This window comes from Odontomachus brunneus, unplaced genomic scaffold (assembly GCF_010583005.1).
Source record: "Odontomachus brunneus isolate Ranch 3 - 2012 unplaced genomic scaffold, Obru_v1 Obru_scaffold_060, whole genome shotgun sequence".
Classification (NCBI taxonomy): Eukaryota; Metazoa; Arthropoda; class Insecta; order Hymenoptera; family Formicidae; genus Odontomachus; species Odontomachus brunneus.
Window position 1 is genome coordinate 1,944,595 of NW_022639510.1, and position 22,515 is coordinate 1,967,109.

General features: G+C 43.4%; 1 protein-coding gene across 2 annotated transcripts in view; it reads right to left on the reverse strand.

Annotated features, from left to right (window-relative positions):
- The window catches only part of LOC116846021, a 37,583-nt gene extending 15,682 nt beyond the window's left edge, over window positions 1-21,901 (reverse strand). The window contains exon 1 of one of the 2 annotated variants that reach the window (XM_032819329.1): window positions 21,415-21,901. The gene's annotated coding sequence lies outside the window, so the exon portion shown is untranslated. Of the gene's footprint in view, window positions 1-8,115; window positions 9,047-21,414 lie in introns of those variants that run through there. The other variant, XM_032819328.1, reaches the window with a different exon arrangement.
- Between the last annotated feature and the right edge of the window lie 614 nt (window positions 21,902-22,515).

A 22,515-nucleotide genomic window follows, 5' to 3' on the forward strand; every position in this document is an offset into this window, starting at 1 on the left:
CCCGGGAGATCGTTAATGTGCCAAATGGGAAATGAAGTCATTTGCCATGAAACGTCCCAGATAGACCTTCATGATTATTACGACGTGAGACAATTCATTCTATGTAGTAAATATGAGTGCAATTTGAGCAGTTAGAAGAAATTCAACGTATACAATACAATAATGTGAATTTTGTTATATTGATGCAGCAATAAATTCATTAAAAGTTACACACAGATTGTTATATCACATTTTGCATGACATATTGCTTTCACTGAAAAACTCATTTAGTTGAGTTAACCAAAATTTGGTTAAAATAAGGTAGAACAAGTGTTTTGGTTGTGAAAACCAATATTTGGTACTTTGAACCAAAAGTTTGATTTTTTGAAACGACAATGAAACAGGTTTAGTTTCAAAGAACAAAATTTTGGTCCACACAACCGAAACATTTGTTCGACCCTATTTTAACCAAATTTTGGTTAACCCAACTAAATGAATTTTTTAGTGTACGGCAAGTTTTTAGTAATTTTTTTCGTATTTCTATTTGTCATTTTATATGATAAAAATATGAGTGCAATGTTGCCGAATTTCGCGACTTAATATATTACACTGAGAAAAAAATTTACTAAATTTCAAAAACGTTTGTTTGGATACTACTGTGAAGATATTTGTTTAAATTAAGTAATTATTTTCTAAAATTAAATAAAGAAGTTTTAAATATAAATTTGTTTCTTTAATTTTAGAAAATAATTACTTAATTTAAACAAATATCTTCACAGTACTATCCAAACAAATGTTTTTTAAAATTTAGTAAATTTTTTTCTCAGTCTAGGTTGTCCGAAAAGTCCATACGAATTTTTCAGTAGATGGTGTTCAAACGCATATTTTCGGAGATTAGTTTTCTAAAATGTGTATGAGTCTTGATAAGTGATTTGTCGATGCATATTTAGTGATAATAGTTATCGTTATCACATAAGGACATTTCTCTTGCAATCAGTTTGAAGATGGAAGGAAATAACACGTTTTCTCAGTGCGTAATGCTTTTTTACTTCCGTAAAGACAGGAATGCCAATTCGAAGAAAGATATGTGCCGTGTACAGAGAAGATACTGTAAGCGAATGCATTTGCCAAAAGTAGTTTGCCAAATTTCGTTCGGAAGAAATGGATATATCGAAAATGCTCCTCACTCTGGTCGATCAGTTACCACGTATGTTAACCAAATAACGGTTTTAATCAATTCCGACCGTCGACAATTCGGAGGATCGAAGCGAGACTAAGAATTAGCAAATCAACTGTTTCGGAACATTTAAACTTGCAATAGTAATGAGCTCAATCTTTGGGTGTCGCACGATTTGATTGAAAAAACCTGATGGATCGCATTTTCATCTGCGATTTACTGTATAAACATAACGAAAACGATCCATTTGTTAAACGAATTGTGACAGGCGACAAGAAGTGGGTCGTTTACCTCAACATCCAATGGGGAAGGTCGTGGGGCAAGCGAGGTGAACCGCTATTAATCATTTCGAAGCCCGGTTTGCTTCTGAAGAAAGTTATACTTTGCATCTAGTGGGATTGGAAGGGAATTATATATGAGCTACTAACCAATCCATCAATTCAGACAGGTACTATTCGCAAGTGGGTCAATTAAAGACAGAAATTGGCAAGAAGTGTCCAGAATTAATCAATCAAAAAGCCATCGTTTTTCCATCCAGACAACGTCATTCCTCTACAGACCAGGCAAAAAGTTAGTGCTTGGCTGGGATGTTTTGTCTCACTCACTGTGTGTATTCGCCCGACATAGCACCCTCCAATTATCACTTATTCCGGTCACTGCAGAACTCTCTTAATGGTATGAGCTTTGTTTCTTTGGAACGCCTCAAAAACTACTTGGACCAATATTTTCGCCGAAAAACTCAGAACCTCTACAAGAGAGGAATTATGGAATTATCTGAGAGATTGTGTATATATAATGGATAAAAATTATTTTTAACAAAAAAAATTTGTTATTTGAATTTTTGCTTGAAAATCCATACGGACTTTCTAGAATAATTCAATATTTGAAGTCGCTGAAAAAAGTTTGCGAACATCAGTCTATCAAGAGGATGTTGAAATCCGGCTGATATCTCACTATCGATATTCCTTTTCATTCAAAATGATAAATGAGCTGAGGAGTTTTGGGAAGTCCCTCGTTTCTGCGTATTACACATCGCTTGATAAGCTTATCGATGCGCATCCGTTATCGACGCATTTGCGTTTTTGGATAATCCCAAATTTTCGAGCCCGAAATCAATTATCTCGCTGCTCATATCATCGTAATCGTGCAATCATCGTAGCAGATACCGAAATACATAATCGATATCTCAACTGGGTGCGGCGAAGCTCGCGTTTAATTTCGCCCGGAAACTTGTTACTCGTGTATCCGTAAAAATAGATTTCTCTCCTCGTTGGTTAGATAACTTCCGAATGTTATAAACGGCCGAGGTTTAAGTATTTCCGTGCGGCGAGCGAAATAGCTTCGCAGAATCTTTATCTTTTCCATTAGCAATTCACACGAATTGTAATTTCTTGAATGTTGCATTTAACTTCGAAACATTGGTCGAGGCAATAAGCATTGAAATTTAAAAGCTTTACGCCCGATGATAGACTTGACGCTAAAGAAATCGATCAAGGAGATTTGCAGATAAAGATAAAGGTATCGGTCGGCAGTTGTGCGTGCATTTGTGTGTGTGTGTATGTGTGTGTGTCTGTGTGTGTGTGTGGTATGTGAGAAACAGGAAGAACACTCACGATACGAATGAATCCTGTTAATATTTACGGTTTTCTCAATCTCGACGATGAATCATCCGATTGATAGAACACATGATGCCTTTTGTGGTATATCTACGAAAATAGATAACTCGGATTCTCGAAAATCGTGTCAAGCTCGATAGCTAATGGCAGCTACATGTGTTTGTATCTCCACCTGCGTCTGACATATAGTCGTACCGTATCGAATTCCACGCATGATTAATTCGATGATATCACGATGATCAAGATTCGACGATCGGAGATTCGGCGATTCGTAGAGAGATAAGGTCCGTAGGGGCTCACATTTTAAATATAACTCCTGTCAAAGACCCGCGCCGTGATTCGTGACGCGATTCCGGGCCCGGCTTCTACCAAAATGGAAGTGTCGGTGGTTCCGAAAACTCGTTGGAGCAATAAATATTCATTGATTCTTAGGACGCTCGTGAAAGCCGGAGAAGAAGTGGCTCGAGGAGGAGTTGTCGGAGCGACGGCGAGAGGAGCAGTGTGCAAAGGGGCAGTGGGAAGGGAGGAGAGAGAGAGAGGGGGAGGGAGAACACGTAATAAATGCGCCTCACCCGGAGCACGAGATCTCGAGGCGCGTCGATAAATCATAGTCCGAGTCGTAAGATTGATTTGGCGCAAGCCTCGGGATCGATGATCATCGATCCGACCAGTCATCCCAAGGACTCCCGGTAGAATCGAAGAACGGGAAGCACGCGGAGCAGAAGCAAAGGAGACGGGGCAAGGAGAAGGATTGACGAAAATCGGTTCGGAAGTGCGATTCCTGGAGCAATCTCTGGACGTGGAGAACGCCTCCTCCCTCCTGCTCTGCCCACCTTAAAAAGAGCTCGACCTACTGCTACCTGTATCTGACTTCTTGGCAACGATTATCGAGAGAAACGTTGTGGAGGGACTTTGCTCGCGCCCCCTCGCTCTCTCTCTTTCTCGCCGGGTCTCTCTCTCTCTCTCTCTCCCTCTTTCTCTCAAGTTGTAGGAATGTAAAGGGAGAGAAAGAAAGAGACACGTGAGAGCGAGCGAGTGAGGGAGATACTGAGAGACTGGAAGCGCAAGTGGGAGATTTCAGGGAATCTCGCGCCGTTTCATTTTCCAGGAGCGAGTGAGAGGAAGAGCGAACGAGCGCGCGAAAGAGAAAGAAAGAAAGAAAAAGGGAGGAAGAGAGGGGGGCCGTGCACGAGAGGAGACACGAGCGAGAGAGCGGAGAACCTTTTCCTGGAATGTCTATGCGATTTCGTACGGATAATAATAACGAGCGAGAAAGGTTTACGCGGTGGCGTCTCGTCTCGCGCGAGATACGGGCATAAAATCTCGATGCTCTCGTTCTATTCGGGGGGAGAGCCCAGGACGAGTCGACCGTCGTCGAGGTTGCAGGGCGCCAAGTGGTGCGAGAGCTTCCGCGTAAATTGAACGATAGAACGTCAATTCGACGAAAATGATCCGAGGCTAGGCACTAAGCGCGCAACACATTAGATTCAGTCGTTATCAGCGCGCCGATAAGTTCCACGAAAACGAAAGGTAGCGATTAGCCGCGCGATCAGCCGTGACCACGCACATTTTTCTTTCTCTGCCTCCTACTCCCCTACTCTTCCCCCACCCTCCTCTTCCACCGCCGTCATACCGTCAGGTCGTTAATCAAGGAATCCGCTCTCAAAGCGGCGCGCAATTAATGCATTCGACTTACCGTTAGAGCCTCTCTTCCGAGAACTCTAACGACACGCCGCCGCGAAACGCGCACTGCTTCCACGATTCTCATCGCCTGATCGAGCGCGCACTCACACACACATACACACACCCGTGCACACGCTGCTGTACTGCGAGAGAAAAGAAAAAAAGAAAGAGAGAGAGAGAGAGAGAGAGAGGAAGGGAAGTCAAAAAAAGAGAACAGGCAAAAACAGTAGATCCTCGAGTCAAAAAAGTCGCTAAAAAGCGAGCAAAATAGAGCGAGACCGTCACGGTCGGCGAACGGAGGCTTTTTAAGAACGCTCGTGTTTTGTCACGTCGTTCGGACGCGACGAATTCGAAGTCCTTTTTCTCGTGTCGTCGTCCGCGGACGCTCGGCGACAACGCCGCAACGATATCGATCCCCGGATACGGGCAACCGGTGTATTTGCGTTATCTGCCGTGACGGAAACGGAATTCGCCGAAAATGCGACGGAAACGGTGACCTCTCAAGAGCGCCCAGACGGGCGACGAATTCGAGGAGGGAAAATCTATTTTCTCACGTAGTCGGCCGCCACAGGCAGTCGACGATAACGGGCGATATCGATTCCGGGTACGGAAAATTAGTGTATTTTCGTTATCTGTCGTGTCGGAAATGGAATTCACCGAAAGTGTAGCCGTTCATAACGACTTCTCCGTTCGGGGAATGCACTGCTAAACGATCGATCGATGAGCAAGCCGCTGATAAATACACGATGTCGTAAGAATAAAGTTTTTCTTCGTTCTCAGCTTCCGCGGGATCTCCCGTATTATCGGCGTTCGATATCGATTACACACAGTCGGAAAGGAGAGGAACATACCGCATTTAAACGCACATACACGCGCGCGCGCACCACGGAAGAATGCATTCTGCATTCGAGTAAATGCTATATAGCTGTTTCGAGCGTTCTATAAGTTTCTGTATGCGCAAATCGTCCGTCGTAAGTATCAAGTTTATTCAAAATGTATTCTGAATCCTAGCAAATCTCGCATTCCAATAAAAAATATTAAATTAAGACAAAAATTCGGTTTGCTCAATATATAAAATCAAACCAGATCCTTCTTTGATTTCAAGTTTTTATAATATTTTTGTAAAGAGAATAAATTTTCCTTCTTTTTATATAAAGTAACAGTATCAATGCCAGGAGATTTAACTAATCCTGGACATTCTTATTGTTTATCCTTATTCTCCTTATTCCCAACTTTTTTGTTGGTAAAACTGCCTCTAAAAGTGGCTTTTGGAGACACTTTTATCAATAGAGGAGACTTCAGAATAAAGACCTCGATCTTTAAATACGAATACTTAAATTTAGAGCAAAAAATATATATTATGCACATATTAAATATGCATATATGCTAGCTTGAAAGTTTAAATATTCGTGTTTAAAGGTCAAAACAATGAAAATATCCGGGATTAAATACGTGTTCTGGGACTGACGCTTCTACCTTGCATGATAATGAGTTTCTTTGACATTTTATAATGAATATATTTTAAGCGCCTGTTATCAAGAAAATATTCTTTGTCCGAGATAAACATTGCTCGAAAGAGGAATCGCCTCTTTCTCGGCAGCAGAATGATGTATCTTCCTGCGCGCGCGCAACTCGCGTACTTCTCCGCGAGTTTTTTTTTTCCAAGGAGTGAGTCGAGGAAGTGGGCCAAAAGGATAGGATAGCGGCCGAGCGCACGCTAATTCCGCCAGTTTCGCCTTTATCGGTAATTACACGCTCGCAACGCGAGCGATATACGCGGCCTCGGTTATGCCGGCCTCGTTATCGGGAGCAACACGGCGGAAAGACGTGGGACGCGCCGTGAACAAGGAGTTCCGCGAAGCGGTCTTTTAACCGCATTATGCAGATTTTCCGAGATAAACGCACGTATACGAGAACGGAACGGAGAGACAGGACAGGATAGGACGAGACGCGACGGCGGGACGGGGCAAACTTCGTAGAATCCACCAACGCATCGCGCTTAATCGTCCGCACATACGCTATCACGCAAAAACGATTTCTCTTATAAATATCCAGATAATCTCGGCGGCCTCCCGCCGATCCTGACACACCACTCGACACGGAGAGCGCGACCTTAATCCTCCATCTGCTCCGTGAGTTATTTCGGGAACACGTAGTCAACATTTCAATTGTCCGTTACGAATTTTGCTACGGAGTTACAAACATTTCGGGTTAAACAACGTACCGATCAGTGGGAGATAATGAGAAAGATTTTGCCCCGGTTGTTTTCATTCGCAAGAGGAGGAAAAGTGGCGCTCCCCACCAAGTGAATCGTCTTAGCGAACATTCGAAAAAATCGTCTTGCAGTCACAGCGAAAGTAACGTAGATATGAGAAATTAGCTGAGATGGATAATTTCTCTCTGAAATGTTTATGAAACTTAACGAAAAGTCTCTGTCTGTGGCGCCTATCCAGATTAAAGCCAGTCATGTTTTCTCATAAAAATTGATTATGATAGACAGAAGAGCGCGTGACGAGAGACAAACAAATGCAAACAATCCTCACGTCCGCTTCTTCTAGCAGGTGCAAAAACAACGATAAATTTTAACTGTGACATTTAGAATTCCACATCGAGCAGCAAAATATTTTTCTGAGCGAAAAACAAGAGACGCAAACGTAAGATTACGAGTCTCCACGACGACGACGGACTCTCTACGATCAGTTCGAGCCGCGCGTTCTGGTTCTACGTGAAATGTCACGTCGACGTGATATTCAGCGATTTTGCGTCACGACCTGTCCCACTCCGCGTTTCCGAGGAACGCGTCGCGTTAATAAACGTCCGAGAATTCCGACAACGAGGTGCAGATAGAGAGGGAGAGAGTGAGAGGTGTATCTGCGTTTCGTCATATTTTTCGGATGCGCGACGAGCTCGCGGAAAAACGTTTTTGGCAACGGCACCGCCCCGCGCCGCGGACGATAACGAGAGCGGCGCGTAACGGTGACGTCTGTTTCGCGGAATACAGTCTGAAAATTTGACGCGCTTCTACACCAACACCGTCGCGCCGTCGCCGCCGCCCCTACGTCACTCTATTTTCACCGACAGGTGAACGCTTCTCCTTCGGAGAATCGCCCACGTTCGTCGGATGTGGTTGCATAATAGCGATTTTTGACGATGGCGAAATTAGATCGCGCGCGTTAATGCCGCGATTCGCCCTGGACGATCGACGATAACGCACCTCGAGAACGAGTATCGACGACAATGACGACGACGACGATGCGAAGATTAGGTTGTATCGATTTCACAAATCTCCGCGTCCTCGAAACTTAAACGCGAATCGTTTCTCAAACAGCAGTCCCGGCAATTTTCTCCTTCCCCGAACCGATTTACATTCGCCAGTCGTGGCGACTCCTTTTCTCGTTAACTGTCATTTTTGCAAACGTGCATCAAGGCACGCTAAATTATCAGTTGATACCGGACGCGCTCGTGTGTATGCGTGCGTCTGTTTGCCTTTGAAACGAATTCGCTCGACGCGCGTACATTATCGCCGAGAACATTTTTGACAACAATGATATTGAGGAAGAAAAAAAAGAAGATCGCGTATTTTCCACGTGAACCAGACCGTCACATTGTCAATCAGCATTGTCAACTCCGTAAAATAGAAATGTATTGTCAAGCTCTTACCGAAATATATCTTGCTTCTCGTCGTCTTTCTCTCTCCTCGACAGAGTACACGTGCACGTTTCCTCCTTTCTCGAGCGGAGAATTCGCGCTTCAAAAACACACGGCTGTTTTTATCACACTCCCGTGGTCGTCCTCGGGAGGCAGTTACACGATCGATCGGTTCACCGCTTCGCGAGATGAAGGTATCTCAGGAATACTGACAGATTCGCGACGCGACGAAGCCAGTCTCTCTTCCCTTCTGTCTGTCGGATGGTCCGGAGCAGAGAGCAGCTCGACTGCATTCGTTGAGAATCGCGTTCACTCGTCGCGGAGACGAGAAACAAGGGTAGAAGCGGTGCCGAAACCGAACATGCTCTCGACAACGCGGCAGTAGCTAGCAGCAAACGATTCTACACACGACTGACCGCTGTGAGCGCCGACGAGCGACTGACAGGCGATCCGGCGCTGAATGAATCTATAATTACGAGCGCGTCTCACGCGGTGGCGCGCTTGTAGGTAGGAACGGGCGGCGGGGGAATCCGGGGAGTGTGTGTGCGCGCGCGCGCGCACGCGCGATTGGGCACGCCGGCGCCGGCGGTGAGGGAAATCATCGAAAGCACGAGTCGAGCGAGGGAGAAGGAAGCGCTCGGCGTATACAACGGGTTTTAGACGAAAAGGTTTATACCTCAGGGAAAAGTGGATTCCGTCTAACTGGTTTACGTATGTACGCGCGACGACTGGCGCGGCACGTACACCGCGCGCGCGCTTTCGCGCCGATGCGCGCCCGCTAGAGTCCCTAGAAGTAAGGGGTCGTCTACAATGCGGTCGCGGTTGCGTTTAAAATCGTAGCGCTAGTCCGCGAATCGATCATGCATCTATTTCCTTCGTAAACTTGTGAGAAATGAAAAGTTTCGTTGAGGAATTCGATAAAACTTTTCTTTATTTCTTACGAGCTCACGCGAAAGGAGATATATGATCGGTTCAGACTAACCCTTTGTCCACCCCTTATAGAAATATCATACTAAGAATCATTGATAATTACTTATTATTCAGTATTTTTAATACTGAAAATAAGTAATTATCAATGATTCTTAGTATGATATTTCTATAAGGGACAATCTTACTTTAATCTTTAATCTTTAAGATATTGACTAACCACAGTTGATTATTTTTTAAATAATCGACTGTGATTAGTCAATTTCTTCCGGCTTAAAGATTAAAGCAAGGTCGTGGACAAGGAGTAATTCTATGACTTCGAAACGTAACTACACCGTATTGTAACGATCATTCAGAGTCTGGTCTATGTTGTCCCATTTTTTATTGGTTTGACACAGCATGACGGAATCAGTAACGCCCAATATACAAAATCATTGAAAAGCAGAAATATGAAAAACGAATGTGTAATAACGTACTCGAAAACAAATAAATGTAACAATTAACATTATTTAATTTGTATTAAATAATTTTAAACGCCATAAAAGCGTTACACGTCATACATATTAAATTAAGCTAAATCTTTTTTTTCATGGCAGTGGAATTAAGGTTATATCTCATTGTGTTATCATTTCCACTTACATTTTCATGATCTTTTGTCTGACATCTTTATCTTATCTTTAATAACAATTCAAGAATGTTTTAATAATAATTAAAAGAACATTCACTGAATTGTCATTGAAAGAACATTCCATATATAGATCTGTTCTTTGTCGAAGAACTATCTAAATTAGTATATTCTAGTTTGCTTTCGTTCCTTTTCTTTCAATGTAGTTCTTTTGTTCAAATAGCTAATATATGCTCTAAAAGTTGAACTAGTGCAGCCAGTTTAGCAATAGAAAACAAGCCGCACGTATGCAGATACGTCACTTATACGACAGTTAGTATGCCATTTTATATCAAACTAGTAACATCGGCCAGACTTTTATTTCTAGGGACTGTTTGTTATGCATATGGCGTTTTTACCGGTTAGAGTCCTATATAAATAAAGAAGTGACATGGAGAATAAATGCGATATATCAAAAAGCTATCATCTTATTTCTTCATATGAGACAGGCCTGACGAATGGGATCTAATCCTCGGCCATATAAAAAAAAATACATGACAGATAGAAGTTAAGATTAGGTTATAGGATAGAATAAAAATTTACGTAAATAATAACTGCTTGTTTATAATTTTAACTTACTACCCTTAGGAAAAATTACTTTAAGATGTTGAAATTAACTTAAAATTGCTTAAAGTTAATTTGAACATCTTAAAGCAATTTTTCTTAAGGGTACATCAAAGCTGCAGTAAATATCCTTCTGTAACGTCAACTGCGAGTATGTTCTACTGTATTATTAATCTTTAATCGTTCACAACAGTAGGAAACAATATGACGCTGAATCATGTGGTTTAATTAGCCAATCTGACAGTTCTCCTTCATGTCGCTTCTCTATTTATACATGACTCTACTACCGGCGGATTTATAAGAAATTTTGACGATCTGTGCGATGGGGTTATCTGCGACGAAGTAATGTACGCTCGTAAATCTCGGGTCTAAGTCGTTACATAACAACGAGATATGATGGAGTCTCGAGAGTGTTGGTAGATTCATAGTCAAAGTTTAAAATTCACACATTCTGGAAATATTTAAAATGGAGATAAGATTATTCGTTTCTCTTATAACGCATTCTCGCGAGATATTTGTCTCAAGCGTGCTCGTACGAATGTAAATTTAATACCGATATATGTGGACGTTTTACACGTGTTTCTGAGACCCCAGAATCAAGATCCTTTGAATTATCGCCGGATTTGTACTTTTGGAGAATATATTGTGAGAGGTAAATTACGAGCTTCCTAAATGTTGCCCGTTACAAGACGTTATAATCTGAGATCGGACGTGTGACATACAAGTATCTTTTACTAATAGCCTTTTACTGATAGCCTGATGTCAATTTGTGTGATAGATAGATATTTATTACTTCAGGTACATTGCCGGGAAGAGAATTCTCTTGGTTTACAAAAAGAGAAAAGCATTATCTTAACCTCATTCGTCTCTGCAGCTTGTATTAAATCTTCAGTCCTTAATATAAATTGTATGTATGAAATGAAAGAATAGTCAATTGGAGTTATTGGAGAACGTCGATCTATTCTTGGGTTATAAAATTCCACATTTTTATTATAAAATTTTTATTATAATTTTTATTATAAAATTCCCTCCGTGTAGTTTTCCACGTGGCCGAAAAATAGGTATGACATACCTTGGGATTAAGCGAAAATAATGTTTTATTCCACGGCCGCGGAAATAATCGGAATTCTAAAAGAAAAAGTCACGTAAGACGGTGAGATCACGAGGACCCGTGCGTCGCGCAATGGACAATACGCAATGTGTATAACAGAGGGCCTCGATTAACAGAGGCCCGATGCTCGTGTGTGACGCACGGGGATGTATATTTACTACCACACCGAGAGGATTCCGCATAAGGACATTACCGCGCGACGAAACCAAGGCTTTCAAGGTATCGCGGTTCTTCTAAATCGACATTAGCCGGAATCGAGTCGCGAACGAAAGCCGAGGACGATAAGGATCGCCGCCGGTTGGACAGGAAATTATATTCCGGGGAATGCTTGCTTTATAATTGACAATCGCGTGACACGCGAGAAACGCGTTTATGAACGGAAATTTGTTGACCGTGTTACAAGGCGCGTGACGTCACTCGACTCGACTCCGCGGAATCAACATGCGATTCGCTTCGCGTGCGAACGCTTCGAGGAGACATTGATTGACCTAAATCAGAAGTCGGAACTCCCCGGGCCGATTTCTTGGTCTAATTCCCGGCCGGATTGTTCGTTCATTCCTTCCTTCGTTCGTTCGCGGTACTAATTTCGCTCGACTTCGCTTCGACATTTCGCATGAAGTTTGCTCAATGTGTTTTCACACTCTGCAACTTTCTCTCTCTCTCTCTCTCTCTCTTTGTCTCTCTCTATCAGATGCAACATGCAACGTCGAAGTTTCATTGGCGCATTGCGCCCGCATCATACCCGTGGCCGATCGCGATTCTCGCCGGACAAGAAGGCGGCCAGAAAGAAGGGGGACTTCAATTAATTTCCTCGGCGACCTGCGCTTGATACGGCGCGCTACCGCGAATTTTGATTCGCGAAAGACCGTTCGCGCGGTGTCCTGGCACCGCAAACAGCTTGCGTTCTCGAAATCCCCCTTTCCCGCGTGTTCTTTTTCTCCGGGTTTACAAGCCCAGGTGCCCGCGGGCTACATCCGCAGGATCTCGGTTACCATCTGTCTATACCCGTCTCCTTTCGGCCAGCCGAATGCCTATCCGTTCGTTCCTCTTTCCGCTAGAGCTCCAGCCGGACGACGTTCCTCTCCTCGAGAGGAAACACGAGACTGCGAGCCTGTTCGAGCCCTCGCTCTCGAGACGAGGGAGATATTGGGGGAGTGTGGAATCGACAAGGATATGCGCTACGGAAAGATGATCTGAGGAAAAACCGGCAGATATCCTGATGGTCGTCGGTACGTTATTGTTGTAAAACAAAGCGTATCTTTCGTGTTAAATATTCGAGAACTCGATCGTTTGAACTCTAAAATTTAATTTTTAATTTAACCTTTGAAGTTGGGCAAACTTCTTTTTTTAGACATCCAAACGCTCGATTGTTGATTGCGCAGGTGCTAATGACGTCGCAAAGTTGCGCTTCGCTAATTAGTTGTATCTCTAAAGAGAACTTATTGATAATTAAAAGTTATAAATTAACATTTGGCCAAGTTTTCCCTAAAGTCAAGCGTATCGTGTTCCCGATCGTTAAAAAAAAATAGAAAGAGGACAAAGTCGATTTGTCGCGCTGTGATCGAAATGATAAATGAACAACTCGAAAAAGAGCAAGCGCGCGATTCGGTGTGAACACGTCTTTAAGCATTCCCCCGACAAACGGAGGATTTTTCTACGTGCTCTCCGAGAACGGAATGCGCGCTTCTTGAGGTCAAGCGTCTCGTATCCTCGTATCCTCGATCGACTCGACTCGAGTCGAGTCGAGCGTACCTTCTCGATGATGACGTGCACGAGGCGAGGATAAGGCCACAGAGAGATCGCGAACACCTGGTCGTGACTCACGAGCACTGAAATACAATGTGTTCTGTCCTATGCCCCCACCGACCGAACGCGCGGGCCGAAACGCTCACGCGTGTACCCACTCCGGATGCGTGTATAAGGTGTTTCTCAATTACAAGTAATTGCCGGTCCGTGCAAACGGAAAACTAGCCGGCTGCTTAACGGAAAGTGGGTTAATTTGCTGCGATACCACACACGCGCGCACCTCCGTCGATGGCTCTTTCCCTCCGACTGTTCGCGGTCGATTCACCCGCTTAAGTGCCGCAAGAGTCGGACCGCGCGACTTATTTTTTGTCGAGAAAAAAAAAGGAAAGACCGAAGAACTCGTTTCGCAAATTGTTGGCGATCCGCGAGTCAATTACTCTTGCTTGTCGGACTTGCAACTCGGGAGCTATCGGAATTTGCACACGTTTCGGCTGATAATTCCGCATTTGTGGGCTAATCCGTCGCTAAAATTAAGGCCAATTCAGCGCTTTATTCCGCGTGCGTTTCTCGCTCACGTGGCGCGAAAGTGCCATGTGTGAAGTGACCTTAATCGCGCATTGTCGCGATCACAAAGACAGCGCCTAGAAATGTATATTTTTGGCCGCAATAACACACATACACACACAAAGAAAGAATCCCGATCGTCGTTTCCAGTGACGAACATCTTCGGAGCGCGACGATCGTCGTCTTAATCGAGGGTCGGGTCGCGTCCGCGTGATATTTCTGCCACGCGCGCGCGTGATAAAAGCGTTATTTTCTTCCGAAAATATCAGCTGGGACGACGCGTAGTTGGAACCTTGTAAGATATCCGTCGTGTATACAGACGGCTAGGTACTACATATATTCATAGATATGCAAGATAGACTCAGCGTACTATTAAGTGTACAAATGGATAATAAATGGGTAGTCTTTGGGCTAAATTCAATCTATTAAAATTCAGGTCTATTAAAAAAATAAATAGATTTTTTAAAAGTAAAATAAATTTTTCAATTTAAGTATTTGCCATTGTGTTCTGTAATTTTACGCTATTTTTCGGGCAACTTATAGATTCCATCTCGGAGAAATGACTTTGAACACGATGAAGTCGTCAAGCCATTTTTGGATCTCATCTATTGATTGGAAGTGTGTATCAGACAAGACATGTTGCATCGTCTGGAACTGATGATAATCGCAAGGAGCTATGTTGGCTGAATACGCAATGCGGATATTGCAAGACATCATAGTCAAGATTTATTATGATCTTTTGTCTTAGAAGCAATGCATAAGCTTTGTCATGCCGTAATTTCATTGGACGTTCTCCTTTGCCAATATAGAAGCGTTTTCGTACCAATTCCTCACTCCACTCAAGTAGATTAATTGGCGTTGGTAGTTGGAATTACAATCTGCAGTAATTGTTTTACCTAATTTCAACAGCACACCATAAATCACGCCTTTGATATCCAAAGGCAAAGCAAAACCTTCTGAAGCATTTGGGTTTTGCGATTAATGGTTGACAGTTCGCCGGGATTTATCCATAATTTGTTGCATTTTGGATTGTCATAGAGTATTTATTTCATTCATCACCCGTAACGATTTCCCAAAAAAAAAACTTTTTACGTTGCTTGAAAAGAGAAAGACACGCTGCTTTCGGTTGATTTCAGTGAATTCATGCGGAACTTATTTTCCTCCTTTTTGAATCTTTCCCCTTTCCTTCAGGCGTTTGCTGCGTCTTGCGTTACTTTCAATTGCTCTGCAAGTTTTTTTGCGTTTCTACCAAGTTCTCAGCGAGCAGTTATTGTAAATCATCGTTGTTGCGCTTCCGAGGGCTTCCAGAGCGATCAGATTGAAATCACCGCTTAAGCTGAAATACGCAAACATCGATTCGCTCATAATGCGTTTTGTCAAAGAAAGTTTATGCGCAAAGTGGACGCGAATGTATCGCGCGTTCGCTGTTCGTTCACTAAGTGTATACCCAACTTTATATGGCTCTACGTGTACATTAGACGAACGACGCCCCGTGCTCGAAATTGGTGAGGGTGACGAAGGGAGGGAGGATGACGAATGTTTGAATGTTCTACGCGCGATCATCGGAACGGTTGATTTCCGCAAAGCCCGACGAGCTTCCACGAAATTAGTCTCCCTCGTGCAACTTAAATGCAGGGGGAAGAGGGGAGGGCACAATGGAACGCATTGTCTCCCTAATATAACGGAACCGGTCGGCCACCATTGTTCAGAGGGCGTAAGAGCTTCCAGGAAATCCGGTCGTGCTCCTGGAGAAAGATAGAACGGGGAGGGAAGAAAGAGACACGTTTCGCATTTCGTGGATAAACCTGAGCGAAAATGAAGACACCAGATCGTTCGCCGAATTCACGGGTGTCGAATTGATACGTTTCGTGAGAGATTTTGCGTCTAAGGACGTGTTTTCAAGGAGGAATAAACGCATCCCTCAATGCGAGAGCCTGTCGTGGCTCCTCCAATCCTCGCCACACCCGAAAACTTTCGCACTCACGACAATCGTCACGTTTGCCGACGAAATGGAGGGCCTTCCTCGAATGCGAGGTACGACATCCTTTACTCCCGCGCTCCTTTTCCCAGGCCGAACATATAGATTTATGTCGCACGAGCGTTCCTCGACCATTAGCAAGTTCTGAGAAATTCCATGTGCCTAATCGTAATATCGCTCTATAAATACTCTCCCTAATTGCGAGTAAGCACACACGTTCGGTGCGACGATAAGAAAGGAGAGAGAGAGAGAGGGAGGGGGACGGGGAGGAGAGAGAAAGACGTGCGCGTGAAGAGAACGCGTTATCGCGCGCTATCAACGGCGAAATTCATTTTGACCGGGAAGAACACGCTTCATCGCGGGACTCGACGATTCTTCGAGTGGCCGACGCATGCAGAACGGCTAACCCTGACCGCGCAGAGTTCACTTCCTGCGAAAGGTCCCAAACGCGCGGCGGAAAACGCGATTGAAACCGCGAAACTTATCTTCGTCGAGTATACGGCGAATTTTTAAATAGCTTTTTGCAGAGGACTGTGCGTATCGATATCTCGACACGAATACGTCAACTATCAAGCGCGCCGGCAAAGTATCTCTCTTTCTCTCTCAATAAAAATTTCAATCGTTTTGCCCCTTATCAAACGTACGGTCGGCTTCTGCGAATTGAGAGGAAGCTATCGTGAATTAATTTTATTTGTGCGTTCATTGAATTCTCCCCGACCGATTCCCCGACTGGTCTCGACCGATGTACAATGGGTTGCAAAGCCCATATAACAGACATAATGAGGTTGGGAGTCCACCAAACCATTACAATTGAGGGTCATTATTCTGTGCGTGTGTGAGGGGTTTGCCTATATTATTAATTATTATTAGTATTGTTATTATTTATTATCTTACTTAATATTCTAGATTATATTATATTGTTATTGTGTGTAAGAGTCCGTCTTGATTCAATATGGATGAGTCGTAAGGCTCAATTACGCCAAACGAGTGGTAAGCCAACTAACAGTTAACCTATATGCCTGTCTTTGTTTTTCTTTGAAAGTAAACTAGATACACATATATTTTAACTATTAGTCAGCTTAGTCACTCGTTGCAGCCGGACCTAAATCGTTTTGCAACTCACTGCATATCACAGTTCGTCGTCGTTCGCTTTGACTTGTGTGGCTATCTATTTTAATTTGTTCAAACGACTGTTTCCACAGTGATACTGCACTATTGCAAATTGCCAAAGAGATCGCCCCGTTCCTCTCCTCGGGTGAAGCCGGATGGCTCGATTGAAATAATATCGCGCGGCCAGCCGAGCCGTGGGCTCTTTTGTTAAGAGGTTCGTTTTGCACGGCATTCGCGAATGCGATCGAACCACCTGTGGAAGATACAGGGGAAGCACGCGGGTAGAAGAGGACAGAACCGGGACTTGTAATTTACTTAGAAACTCGTTTCGCGGAACGGATTATTAAGTCCGACGAGTAGAAAAAAGGGATCGGAGACTACGCAGGGGGAAAAAAATAGGCAAAAATAAAAACAAAGAAAAAAATGGCACATTTGCCGCAACCTCTTTCGCTTAATTTTTTTTCTGTCCTCCCCCTTCTCTTTCTTTCTTTCTCTCTTTCTCTCTCTCCTTGCCTATCCCCTTTCTTTTCCTCGGCTTTCTTGTGGTGGTGGCCTGTTGTCCGGTTGCCCACATTCGCCCCTCGCACCACGTACGTTTCCATGATGCGAAAACGCAATTTGCCTCGCAATATTATGCGAACGGTTCGCCCGAGGATGAGGTCTCGAAAGACGGACAACAAGCATGATAACGGCGGTCGAAGTGACCAATGCGTGTCGGAAACATGTGCACGGATGCGTTTACTATTGACCCCTGCAATACTGACGGTTCCGGCAACCGCACAGACGACAATACTTGGGTCAGTTCGAGCCTAAGCGCTATTCAGCGAAAGTTGATTGCGTGTATACAGTGTGCTTTCGAATTCTACTATACGTCACTACACGGAAAAAAAAGATTTGCTAATATAAAACTAAAAATGTTAACTGCAGAAGCAAATTTTCTCGTTCATAGCAAAGTTATTTAGTTGTAATAGCTAAAAGATTTGCTAATATATATATTAGTAAATCTTTTAGCTATCACAATTAAATAACTTTGCTATGAAAGTGAGAAAATTTGCTCCTGCAGTTATTTTTAGTTGTCCATATATTAGCAAATCTTTTTTTTTCCGTGTACTATTCGTTTGCGCTGAGGGAAAGGATTGGTTGATCTAAATGAAGTTATAGTTTTCCTTGGTCCCAATCACATTTTCTGCACGGAAAAAAAGATATGGACAACTAAACATAATTTGCTGTGTTAGCCACTTTTTCTTTGCTGCAGGAACCAATTTCCTTGCTAAGATAACAAGAAAATCTGCTTCTACAACAAAAAAGTAGCTAAAGCAGTTATGTTTAGTTCTGTAGCAAATTTGTTGCGTTAACAGATTTTCTTATTATCATAGGTTCCTGTAGCAAAGAAAAAGTAGCTAACACAGTGAATTATGTTTAACTGTCCATATATAGCAAATTAGTTTGCTGCTGCAGCAAATCCTTTTTTCCGTGTGGTTGTTCTAACGAAAATAGCAGTAGTAACATACATATACAAGATTTATTATCAATAACATTATAGTAAAATATAATAGAATTTAAGAAAAAAAAGTTTCCTTGACAATAATTTATAGTAATTGTTTTCCTATGTGATTATAGTTGCAAATACCAAGCATTTTTTTCTCAATGTATATACGATAAGAGTATATAAAATAAACTAGAGATTTTCACACATTGATTGCTGCACGGATTTCCGTGGATTGTTTGAAAGCATTACTCGAGTTTGAATGAAACTAAAGTCACGAGAAATTCAAAGATTTTCAACTATATATATATCGGTTAATTAATTTTGTCAGTTTGCTGTCGACCACGTGTTTGATCCCGATAGGTGTGATAGTTGCATTTGACATGTAAATTAATAAGAAAATTATAGAATGCACTGGTCTCACACGGATAACCTCCGCACAGTCTTAACGTGTTAATTTAAATTCTTAGAAAGGTCTCGATGTCCTTTGAGCAATGCATGACGGTCGTGACAAGCACAAGACAGTCAACACAGGAGAAGATTGCGGAGGAAAATTTTGGGAAAATTGATGAAAATACAGAGCGAATAATACGAAGGTTTTTTGAAATCTCCTCAATAAGGATTTTCAACAAAATACAGATAATGTGCCATTCTCGGAAGGGTGGAGTCGGTGGAAAGAAAAGAGAACATTCTAATCGAAGAAAACTCGAAAATCGGATCGTTCTCGGAAAAATCTAAGATAACCTCGATATTATGCTGAGAAAAATTCCAGACACGTGTTGGACAAGTGGAAATCTTTTCCCCGAAAGAAATCCTAAAAGGTTTGTTCGGCGGATAAAAGGTTGAACGATTCTGCGTACCGAGATACAATGGGGACAGTTTTTTAAAGTAAAGTTAAACTCCAGCGAAAATACTCCTTACTTGAGAGATACCGATGATGCTTCGTCGATTGGAGATACAACGTGATTCGACGTGTTCGGAGCCCGTTATTATCTACGAGCGGAGGTTGGGATCGCCAACGAGAGAACGCCAACGAGCGCAGGAGACGAGTAGGATGATGGAGTCCCGCTCGCCTTTCTCTCGATGCATTAGGATTTCTACGAAAGAGTGAAGCAAGTATTTATTTTCAGGCGCTGTGAGACGGGATCGGTCGCTCCCTCTTTCCCTTCCCTCCTGCCCAACCCCTCTCCCCCTTCACCACGTGGGATTACAGGGGCGAAGCACACGTGGGCGGATCTACCGGCTCTCGGCGCGCAAGTGTATAGTATTGTAAACTATCGCGCAGAGCTATCGTAACTATTGAGCGAGTAAATATTGACTAGACCCTAAAAATAGCGGTAGCGCGGCGAATATATACATATATATGTGTGTATGTGTGCTGCATTTTCGAGTACTAAACGCGCGATCTTGCCGCCGCCAATCGCGAGAACGAAGTGAAAGCGCCGGAGAAAGTCTCGCATTTTTTCCTCTATCGGCGAATGCAACGCGGAGGGCGCGGAAAATTCCGATGCGGGGAGAGAAAGAGAAAAATAGACAGAGATAGAGAGAGGGGAGAAGAGATAGGAGAGGGAAGAAAGAGAAAGAGAGAATCAATGCACGGTCGATCGAATGGAAATCGCTCGATTGTGAGTATCATCGCGACGCCGAAGGTTGCTATGTGTCACAGTCATGATTAATTATACATAGAGACACGCGGTGACGTAGAAAGTTCCCTGAAAAACATCGAGAAACATTTTAAGATGTCTTAGAAGTATCTTTGAAATAAAGTTAAAATACCAATTCTCGGACACGTATTTAATTTTGGGCGTTCCTGTATTGTTTTGGTCTTTAAATACGGATATTTAACATTTCAATAAAGAATATATGTACATATTCAATATTCGTATTAAATATTCATATTCAAAATAATAAGCAGTTCCAGGATTAAATACATGTCCAGGCTTGGTATTTTTGTCTTAACATATGGAAAAAATTATTTGACTGTAATGAACGAACCAACGAGTTTTAGTTGAAGAAAACGGAATTTCTAGTTCTTAAGAACCAAGAATTTTCAGTTTCTTGCTATCTTTTCTTAGCTTAAGGTTCAAGTAAAAAAGAGATAAGGAGAATGAAACAGGGAGCAAACAGAGCACATTGTAAATCTGGGCTAAGCATCCAAAGGACATACCCGCGACGCAGCATACGTATGTGAGGAAGAGAGAGAGAGAGAGAAAAAAAAAGGACGCTTGGTGGTAAAAGGAGAAAATTGAAAAACATCGTCCGATGCTCGAAGTCATCCGATTATTACGGCTCGCGTTCTCCATATCGATTAACAATAGCTCGAGGCTAACACACACACAAAGAGAGACAGAGAGAGGGAGTTTGGCATAAAATGCGCCTTATCACGCGCCGCGTTGTTTTGCTATGCGCTCGCTCACTCGCTCGCTCGCTCGCACACGCGCATGTGTGGTCATCGACCGTTGAAAAATGGGGAATTCGTGATTTCCAGGAAAGAAATCTTTCAACGAGTTCAATATCTCGCGGAATTCACGGAAACGTCGTGGGCGTGTATCGGCCGGGCGTGTTCCAGTTATAGCCTGGAAGCCAAGGTCCCCCTCCTCCCTCCCCGTCCCTTTCTCTTCCTCCAGTCTCGCGCGCGACACCCACGACCGCCGTATATGAAATCGTCTACTGCTTTTTTTTCCCCTGCTCTCTCGTCCCCTGCCACATTCGCTCGCTCACCCTCCCTCTCTCTCTCTGTTTCTATCGCTCTTTGTCTCTCATTCTCAAACGCTTCAGCGTGGTCCGAAGGCTCGGAATATTTATGGGGGCGATATACCGAACGACTTCGCTGTACCTCGTCTCGCGTATGTTTCCCCGAAGCGCGGCTCATCTCTATCCCACGTATCCTTGCGGCCCGAATGCACTTTGCACCCCTTCCCCTCGCGGACTGCCGCGAGAGAAGAAAGAAACGTTCGCTATGCATCCCGGATATATCGCGAGCACGATACGTGTTTACGCCGCGTTATTGTACAGGCCGGAGCTCCTCGCTGAAGCGAGTTTTTATTTGTTGCTCGCGGAGAGAGCTCAGCGAGGGGGCTCGTCGGAGCGGGAGCGCGCTGTTAAAAATAGAAGAGATAACGGCCGTCTTTGGACGGCGGCGATAGAAATAGTACGATTACCTCCTCGGCGTCTCCCCGCTGGACAACTGTAGACCAAAGGACGGACGTCCTCGGTGTTGTCTCGCGAAGAACAAGAAGAAGAGGACGTCGATTCTTCCTCAACGCTTGTCCTCGTCTGGTTCGCGTTATCCCGTTCTAGAGACACCACGCTTCGCGTAGATGCGGCTCCACCCGAAGAGACGCGGCTTCATCGAGGCCGTGGCCATGGGTCGACGCGAAACCGTCGTTCGCCGCCATCGGCGAAAGAGGTTGCGTCGTGGGTTGGACGAGCGATTCCCAGAAGTGCAGCACGACGAGACTGCACATATCGAAAGGACGCGGAGGGAACGAGGCGTTCATGCGGAGCGCGCGCGCGTAAACGCCGAGTCGTTCGCTCGACCTGAGACGGCACGCACCATCAGAAGCGTCTTCGAACGGTCGCAAAACGTACACGGGAACGCGATGCAACGCGACGTCCGAGCTACGCGAGGATGCGTGTCAACTCGACGACGAGCTTCATGTCTTGTGCCGCTCTCTGTGATAATGCGCAATAACTACTTGAGCGTCAATGGCGGTTTATTCACGTATTCAGTGTACATAAAACAGGTGCCGTAGATTTCAAGATTGCGTCTACCCGGATTGTTCGCGCTTATTTTTTTTATATGACATATACGATCGTTTCTCGTATAGATGATGTAAATTATATAGAATATTGCAGATTGTATCAAAACATGCAAGAAAAAGCAATATATTGCTATAAGGGAGATAACAAATTGCATGAAATTATTTCATTTTGCGACAAATTGGTATATTAACTCTCTGTAGGTAAGAACGTAAGCCGAGAATTTTGTGGACTAATTTGTTTATAGAAAACAACATTCATAAATTCATATCAAAATTCTGAAAATTAGACAAAGATACAAACTATTATTAATTAATTTTTTAACAAACCATATGTTGTTTATACAACATTCATAGATTGCTCATTGTCTACACATAGACATAACTATCATAATTTACATATAAACGTTTAACTTTGGTATAAAGTGCAATACCATCTGGTTAAACAGAGGTATGTGAAGATACCAGTAGTTTCCTTTTTACTACACATATGGTATAATT